Genomic DNA, 8,373 nt, shown 5'->3' with positions numbered 1-8,373 from the left:
AGTTGGAGAAATGTGGTCCTCCTCCTCCCCTTACAGCCCTCCTTCCCTCACCGAATGAGCCTTATGCGGCAATTGCGACCTTTGCTACCGACCTAAACTCGCTTTTCAATGACATATGCCACAGCAAATGATACTTCCTAAGACATTATTCGCAGTTGTTCCTTGTGGGTTCCAAATTTGGCTGTCATATAGAAGGATCTTGATGATTCCAACAGTTGTCGCAATGTGTGACTGACACAAGGAGGTCGTCGTAATACTATTTATGTTTAAGATATATTTGACAAGTGGTATATGCAACGCAGAGTCCTCGTGAGCCACAAATGTCTCGTCGGCTGTGACATTATATGTAATAGCTCTGTTAACAATCGAAGAATAGAACCTGGGTTAACATTTCTCCACTAGTTGGAGAAATGTGGGCCTCCTCCTTCCCTTACAGCCCTCCTTCCCTCACCGAATGAGCCTTATGCGGCAATTGCGACCTTTGCTACCGACCTAAACTCGCTTTTTAATGACATATGTCACAGAAAATGATACTTCCTAAGACATTATTCGCAGTTGTTCCTTGTGGGTTCCAAGTTTCGCTGTCATTTCCATGGATCTTGATGATTCCAACAGTTGTCGCAATGTGTCACTGATACTGGGAGGTCGTCGTAATACTATTTACGTTTAAGAAATATTTAACAAGTGGTATATGCAACGCAGAGTCCTCGTGAGCCACAAATGTCTCGTCGGCTGTAACATTATATGTAATAGCTCTGTTAACATTCGAAGAATAGAACCTAGGTTAACATTTCTCCACTAGTTGCAGAAATGTGGGCCTCCTCCTCCCCTTACAGCCCTCCTTCCCTCACCGAAAGAGCCTTATGCGGCAATTGCGACCTTTTCTACCGACCTAAACTCGCTTTTTAATGACATATGCCACAGCAAATGATACTTCCTAAGACATTAATCGCAGTTGTTCCTTGTGGGTTCCAAATTTGGCTGTCTTTTCCAAGGATCTTGACGATTCCAACAGTTGTCGCAATGTGTCACTGATACAAGGAGGTCGTTGTAATACTATTTATGTTTCATAAATATTTAAAAGTGGTATATATTCATCGCAGAGTCCCCGTGAGCCACAAACGTTTCGTCGGCTGTGACATTATATGTAATAGCTCTGTTAACATTCGAAGAATAGCACCTAGGTTAACATTTCCCAACTAGTTGGAGAAATGTGGGCCTTTTCCTCCCCTTACAGCCCTCCTTCCCTCACCTAAAGAGCCTTATGCGGCAATTGCGACCTATTGCTACCGACCTAAACTCGCTTTTTAATGACATATGCCACAGCAAATGATACTTTCTAAGAACTTATTCGCAGTTGTTCCATGTGGGTTCAAAATTTCGCTGTCATTTCCATGGATCTTGATGATTCCAACAGTTGTCGCAATGTGTCACTGACACAAGGAGGTCGTCGTAATACTATTTATGTTTAAGAAATATTTGACAGGTGGTATATGCACGCAGAGTCCTCGTGAGCCACAAAATGTGTCGTCGGCTGTGACATTGTGTGTAATAGCTCTATTAACATTCGAAGAATAGAACCTAGGTTAACATTTCTCCACTATTTGGAGAAATGGTGGCCTCCTCCTCCCCTTACAGCCCTCCTTCCCGCACCGAATGAGCCTCATGCGACAATTGCGACCTTTGCTACCGACCTAAACTCGCTTTTTAATGACGTATGCCACAGCAAATGATACTTCCTAACACATTATTCGCAGTTGTTCCTTGTGGGTTCCAAATTTCGCTGCCATTTCCATGGATCTTGATGATTCCAACAGTTGTCGCAAAGTGTCACTGATACAAGGAGGTCGCCGTAATACTATTTATGTTTAAGAAATATTTGACAGGTGGTTTATGCAACGCAGAGTCCTCGTGAGCCACAAAATGTGTCGTCGGCTGTGACATTGTGTGTAATAGCTCTGTTAACATTCGAAGAATAAAACCTAGGTAACATTTCTCCACTAGTTGGAGAAATGTGGGCCTCCTCCTCCCCTTACAGCCCTCCTTCCCTCACTGAATGAGCCTTATGCGACAATTGCTACCTTTGCTACCGACCTAAAATCGCTTTTTAATGACGTATGCCACAGCAAATGATACTTCCTAACACATTATTCGCAGTTGTTCCTTGTGGGTTCCAAATTTCGCTGTCATTTCCATGTGTCTTGATGATTACTACCGTTGTCGCAATGTGTCACTGATACAAGGAGGTCGTCGTAAAACTGTTTTTGTTTAAGATATATTTAACAAGTGGTATTTGCAACGCAGAGTCCTCGTGAGCCACAAAATGTTTCGTCGGCTGTGACATTGTATGTAATAGCTCTGTTAACATTCGAAGAATAGAACCTAGGTAACATTTCTCCACTAGTTGCAGAAATGTGGGCCTCCTCCTCCCCTTACAGCCCTCCTTCCCTCACCGAAAGAGCCTTATGCGGCAATTGCGACCTTTTCTACCGACCTAAACTCGCTTTTTAATGACATATGCCACAGCAAATGATACTTCCTAAGACATTAATCGCAGTTGTTCCTTGTGGGTTCCAAATTTGGCTGTCTTTTCCAAGGATCTTGACGATTCCAACAGTTGTCGCAATGTGTCACTGATACAAGGAGGTCGTTGTAATACTATTTATGTTTCATAAATATTTAACAAGTGGTATATATTCATCGCAGAGTCCCCGTGAGCCACAAACGTTTCGTCGGCTGTGACATTATATGTAATAGCTCTGTTAACATTCGAAGAATAGCACCTAGGTTAACATTTCCCAACTAGTTGGAGAAATGTGGGCCTTTTCCTCCCCTTACAGCCCTCCTTCCCTCACCTAAAGGGCCTTATGCGGCAATTGCGACCTATTGCTACCGACCTAAACTCGCTTTTTAATGACATATGCCACAGCAAATGATACTTTCTAAGAACTTATTCGCAGTTGTTCCATGTGGGTTCAAAATTTCGCTGTCATTTCCATGGATCTTGATGATTCCAACAGTTGTCGCAATGCGTCACTGACACAAGGAGGTCGTCGTAATACTATTTATGTTTAAGAAATATTTGACAGGTAGTATATGCACGCAGAGTCCTCGTGAGCCACAAAATGTGTCGTCGGCTGTGACATTGTGTGTAATAGCTCTATTAACATTCGAAGAATAGAACCTAGGTTAACATTTCTCCACTATTTGGAGAAATGGTGGCCTCCTCCTCCCCTTACAGCCCTCCTTCCCTCACCGAATGAGCCTCATGCGACAATTGCGACCTTTGCTACCGACCTAAACTCGCTTTTTAATGACGTATGCCACAGCAAATGATACTTCCTAACACATTATTCGCAGTTGTTCCTTGTGGGTTCCAAATTTCGCTGCCATTTCCATGGATCTTGATGATTCCAACACTTGTCGCAAAGTGTCACTGATACAAGGAGGTCGTCGTAATACTATTTATGTTTAAGAAATATTTGACAGGTAGTATATGCAACGCAGAGTCCTCGTGAGCCACAAAATGTGTCGTCGGCTGTGACATTGTGTGTAATAGCTCTGTTAACATTCGAAGAATAAAACCTAGGTAACATTTCTCCACTAGTTGGAGAAATGTGGGCCTCCTCCTCCCCTTACAGCCCTCCTTCCCTCACTGAATGAGCCTTATGCGACAATTGCGACCTTTGCTACCGACCTAAAATCGCTTTTTAATGACGTATGCCACAGCAAATGATACTTCCTAACACATTATTCGCAGTTGTTCCTTGTGGGTTCCAAATTTCGCTGTCATTTCCATGTGTCTTGATGATTACTACAGTTGTCGCAATGTGTCACTGATACAAGGAGGTCGTCGTAATACTATTTATGTTTAAGATATATTTAACAAGTGGTATTGCCAACGCAGAGTCCTCGTGAGCCACAAAATGTTTCGTCGGCTGTGACATTGTATGTAATAGCTCTGTTAACATTCGAAGAATAGAACCTAGGTAACATTTCTCCACTAGTTGGAGAAATGTGGGCCTCCTCCTCCCCTCACAGCCCTCCTTCCCTCACCGAATGAGCCTTATGCGGCAATTTCGACCTTTGGTACCTACCTAAACTCGCTTTTTAAAGACGTATGCCACAGCAAATGATACTTCCTAACACATTATTCGCAGTTGTTCCTTGTGGGTTATAAATTTCGCTGTCGTTTCCATTGATCTTGATGATTCCAACAGTTGTCGCTATGTGTGACTGATACAAAGAGATCGTCGTAATACTATTTATGTTTCAGAGATATTTAATAAGTGGTATATGCAACGCAGAGTTCTTATGAGCCACAAAATGTCTCGTCGGCTGTGACATTATATGTAATAGCTCTGATAACATTCTAAGAATAGTACCTAAGTTAAAATTTCTCCACTAGTTGGAGAAATGTGGGCCTCCTCCTCCCCTTACAGCCATCCATCCGTCAGCGAATGAGCCTTATGCGGCAATTGCGGCCTTTGCTACCGACCTAAACTCGCTTTTTAAAGACATATGCCACAGCAAATGATACTTCCTAATACATTATTCGCAGTTGTTCCTTGTGGGTTATAAATTTCGCTGTCGTTTCCATGGGTCTTGACGATTCCAACAGTTGTCGCAATGTGTCACTGATACAAGGAGGTCGTCGTAATACTATTTATGTTTCAGAAATATGTAAAAAGTGGTATATGCAACGCAGAGTCCTCGTGAGCCACAAAATGTCTCGTCGGCTGTTACTTTATATGTAATAGCTCTGTTAACAATCGAAGAATCGAACCTAGGTTAATATTTCTCCACTAGTTGGAGAAACGTTGGCCTCCTCCTCCACTTACAGCCCTCCTTCCCTCACCGAATGAGCCTTATGCAGCAATTGCGACCTTTGCTACCAACCTAAACTCGCTTTTTAAAGACATATGCCACAGTAAATGATACTTCCTAACGCATTATTCGCAGTTGTTCCTTGTGGGTTCCAAATTTCGCTGTCATTTCCATGAATCTTGATGATTCCAACAGTTGTCGCAATGTGTGACTGATACAAGGAGGTCGTCGTAATACTATTTATGTTTCAGATATATTTAACAAAGGGTATATGCAACGCAGAGTCCTCGTGAGCCACAAAATGTCTCGTCGGCAGTAACATTATCTGTAATAGCTCTGTTAACATTCGAAGAATAGAACCTAGGTTAACATTTCTCCACTAGTTGGAGAAATGTGGGCCTCCTCCTCCCCTTACAGCCCTCCTTCCCTCACCGAATGAGCCTTATGCGGCAATTGTGACCTTTGCTAACGACCTAAACTCGCTTTTCAATGACATATGCCACTGCAAATGATACTTCCTAAGACATTATTCGCAGTTGTTCCTTGTGGGTTCCAAATTTGGCTGTCATTTCCAAGGATCTTGATGATTCCAACAGTTGTCGCAATGTGTGACGGATACAAGGAGGTCGTCGTAATGCTATTTATGTTTCAGAAATATTTATCAAGTGGTATATGCAACGCAGAGTCCTCGTGAGCCACAAAATGTCTCGTCGGCTGTGACATTATATGAAATAGCTCTGTTAACATTCGAAGAATAGAACCCAGGTTAACATGTCTCCACTAGTTGGAGAAATGTGGGCCTCCTCCTCCCCTTACAGCCCTCCTTCCCTCACCGAATGAGACTTATGCTTCAATTGCGACCTTTGCTACCGACCTAAACTCGCTTTTTAATGACATATGCCACAGCAAATGATACTTCCTAAGACATTATTCGCAGTTGTTCCTTGTGGGTTCCAAATTTCACTGTCATTTCCATGGATCTTGATGATTCCAACAGTTGTCGCAATGTGTCACTGATACAAGGAGGTCGTCGTAATACTATTTATGTTTCAGAAATATTTAACAAGTGGTATATGCAACGCAGAGTCCTCGTGAGCCACAAAATGTCTCGTCGGCTGTGACATTATATGAAACAGCTCTGTTAACATTCGAAGAATAGAACCCAGGTTAACATTTCTCCACCAGTTGGAGAAATCTGGGCCTCCTCCTCCCCTTACAGCCCTCCTTCCCTCACCGAATGAGACTTATGTTTCAATTGCGACCTTTGCTACCGACCTAAACTCGCTTTTTAATGACATATGCCACAGCAAATGATACTTCCTAAGACATTATTCGCAGTTGTTCCTTGTGGGTTCCAAATTTCACTGTCATTTCCATGGATCTTGATGATTCCAACAGTTGTCGCAATGTGTCACTGATACAAGGAGGTCGTCGTAATACTATTTATGTTTCAGAAATATTTAACAAATGGTATATGCAACGCAGAGTCCTCGTGAGCCACAAAATGTCTCGTCGGCTGTGACATTATATGTAATAGCTCTGTTAACATTCGAAGAATAGAACCTAGGTTAACATTTCTCCACTAGTTGGAGAAATGTGGGCCTCCTCCTCCCCTTACAGCCCTCCTTCCTTCACCGAATGAGCCTTATGCGGCAATTGCGATCTTTGCTACCGACCTAAACTCGCTTTTTAATGACATATGCCACAGCAAATGATACTTCCTAAGACATTATTCGCAGTTGTTCCTTGTGGGTTCCCAATTTCGCTGTTATTTCCAAGGATCATGATGTATCCAACAGTTGTCGCAATGTGTGACTGATACAAGGAGGTCGTCGTAATACTATATATGTTTCAGAAATAATTAACAAGTGGTATATGCAACGCAGGGTCTTCGTGAGCCTCAAAATGTCTCGTCGGCTGTGACATTATATGTAACAGCTCTGTTAACATTCGAAGAATAGAACCTAGGTTAACATTTCTCCACTAGTTGGAGAAATGTGGGCCTCCTCCTCCCCTTACAGCCCTCCTTCCCTCACCGAATGAGCCTTATGCAGCAATTGCGACCTTTGCTACCGACCTAAACTCGCTTTTTAATGACATATGCCACAGCAAATGATACTTCCTAAAACATTATTCGCAGTTGTTCCTTGTGGGTTCCAAATTTGGCTGTCATATAGAAGGATCTTGATGATTCCAACAGAGTTCGCAATGTGTGACTGATACAAGGAGGTCGTCGTAATACTATTTATGTGTCATAAATATTTAACAAGTGGTATATGCAACGCAGAGTCCTCGTGAGCCACAAAATGTCTCGTCGGCTGTGACATTATATGTAATAGCTCTGTTAACATTCGAAGAATAGAACCTAGGTTAACATTTCTCCACTAGTTGGAGAAATGTGGGCCTCCTCCTCCCCTTACAGCCCTCCTTCCTTCACCGAATGAGCCTTATGCGGCAATTGCGATCTTTGCTACCGACCTAAACTCGCTTTTTAATGACATATGCCACAGCAAATGATACTTCCTAAAACATTATTCGCAGTTGTTCCTTGTGGCTTCCAAATTTCGCTGTCTTTTCCAAGGATCTTGATGATTCCAACAGATGTCGCAATGGGTGACTGATACAAGGAGGTCGTCGTAATACTATTTATGTTTCAGAAATATTTAACAAATGGTATATGCAACGCAGAGTCCTCGTGAGCCACAAAATGTCTCGTCGGCTGTGACATTATATGTAATAGCTCTGTTAACATTCGAAGAATAGAACCTAGGTTAACATTTCTCCACTGGTTGGAGAAATGTGGGCCTCCTCCTCCCCGTACAGCCCTCCTTCCATCACCGAATGACCTTATGCGGCAATTGCGACTTTTGCTACCGACCTAAATTCGCTTTTTAATGTTATATGCCACAGCAAATCATACTTCCTAAGACATTATTCGCAATTGTTCCTTGTGGGTTCCAAATATCGCTGTCATTTCCATGGGTCTTGATGATTCCAACAGTTGTCGCAATGTGTCACTGATACAGGGAGGTCGTCGTAATACTATTTATATTTAAGAAATATTTAACAAGTGGTATATGCAACGCAGAGTCCTCGTGAGCCTCAAAATGTCCCGTCGGCTGTGACATTATATGTAATAGCTCTGTTAACATTCGAAGAATGGAACCTAGGTTAACATTTCTCCACTAGTTGGAGAAATGTGGGCCTCCTCCTCCCCTTGCAGCCCTCCTTCCCTCACCGAATGAGCCTTATGCGGCAATTGCGACCTTTGCTACCGACCTAAACTCGCTTTTTAATGACATATGCCACAGCAAATGATACTTCCTAACACATTATTCGCAGTTGTTCCTTGTGGGTTCCAAATTTGGCTGTCATTTCCGCGTATCTTGATGATTCCAACAGTTGTCACAATGTGTGACTGATACAAGGAGGTCTTCGTAATACTATTTATGTTTCAGAAATATTTAACAAGTGGTATATGCAACGCAGAGTCCTCGTGAGCCACAAAATGTCTCGTCGGCTGTGACATTATATGTAATAGCTCTG

Source organism: Schistocerca piceifrons, chromosome 9, assembly GCF_021461385.2.
Source record: "Schistocerca piceifrons isolate TAMUIC-IGC-003096 chromosome 9, iqSchPice1.1, whole genome shotgun sequence".
Classification (NCBI taxonomy): Eukaryota; Metazoa; Arthropoda; class Insecta; order Orthoptera; family Acrididae; genus Schistocerca; species Schistocerca piceifrons.
This window is presented reverse-complemented; position numbering follows the sequence as displayed.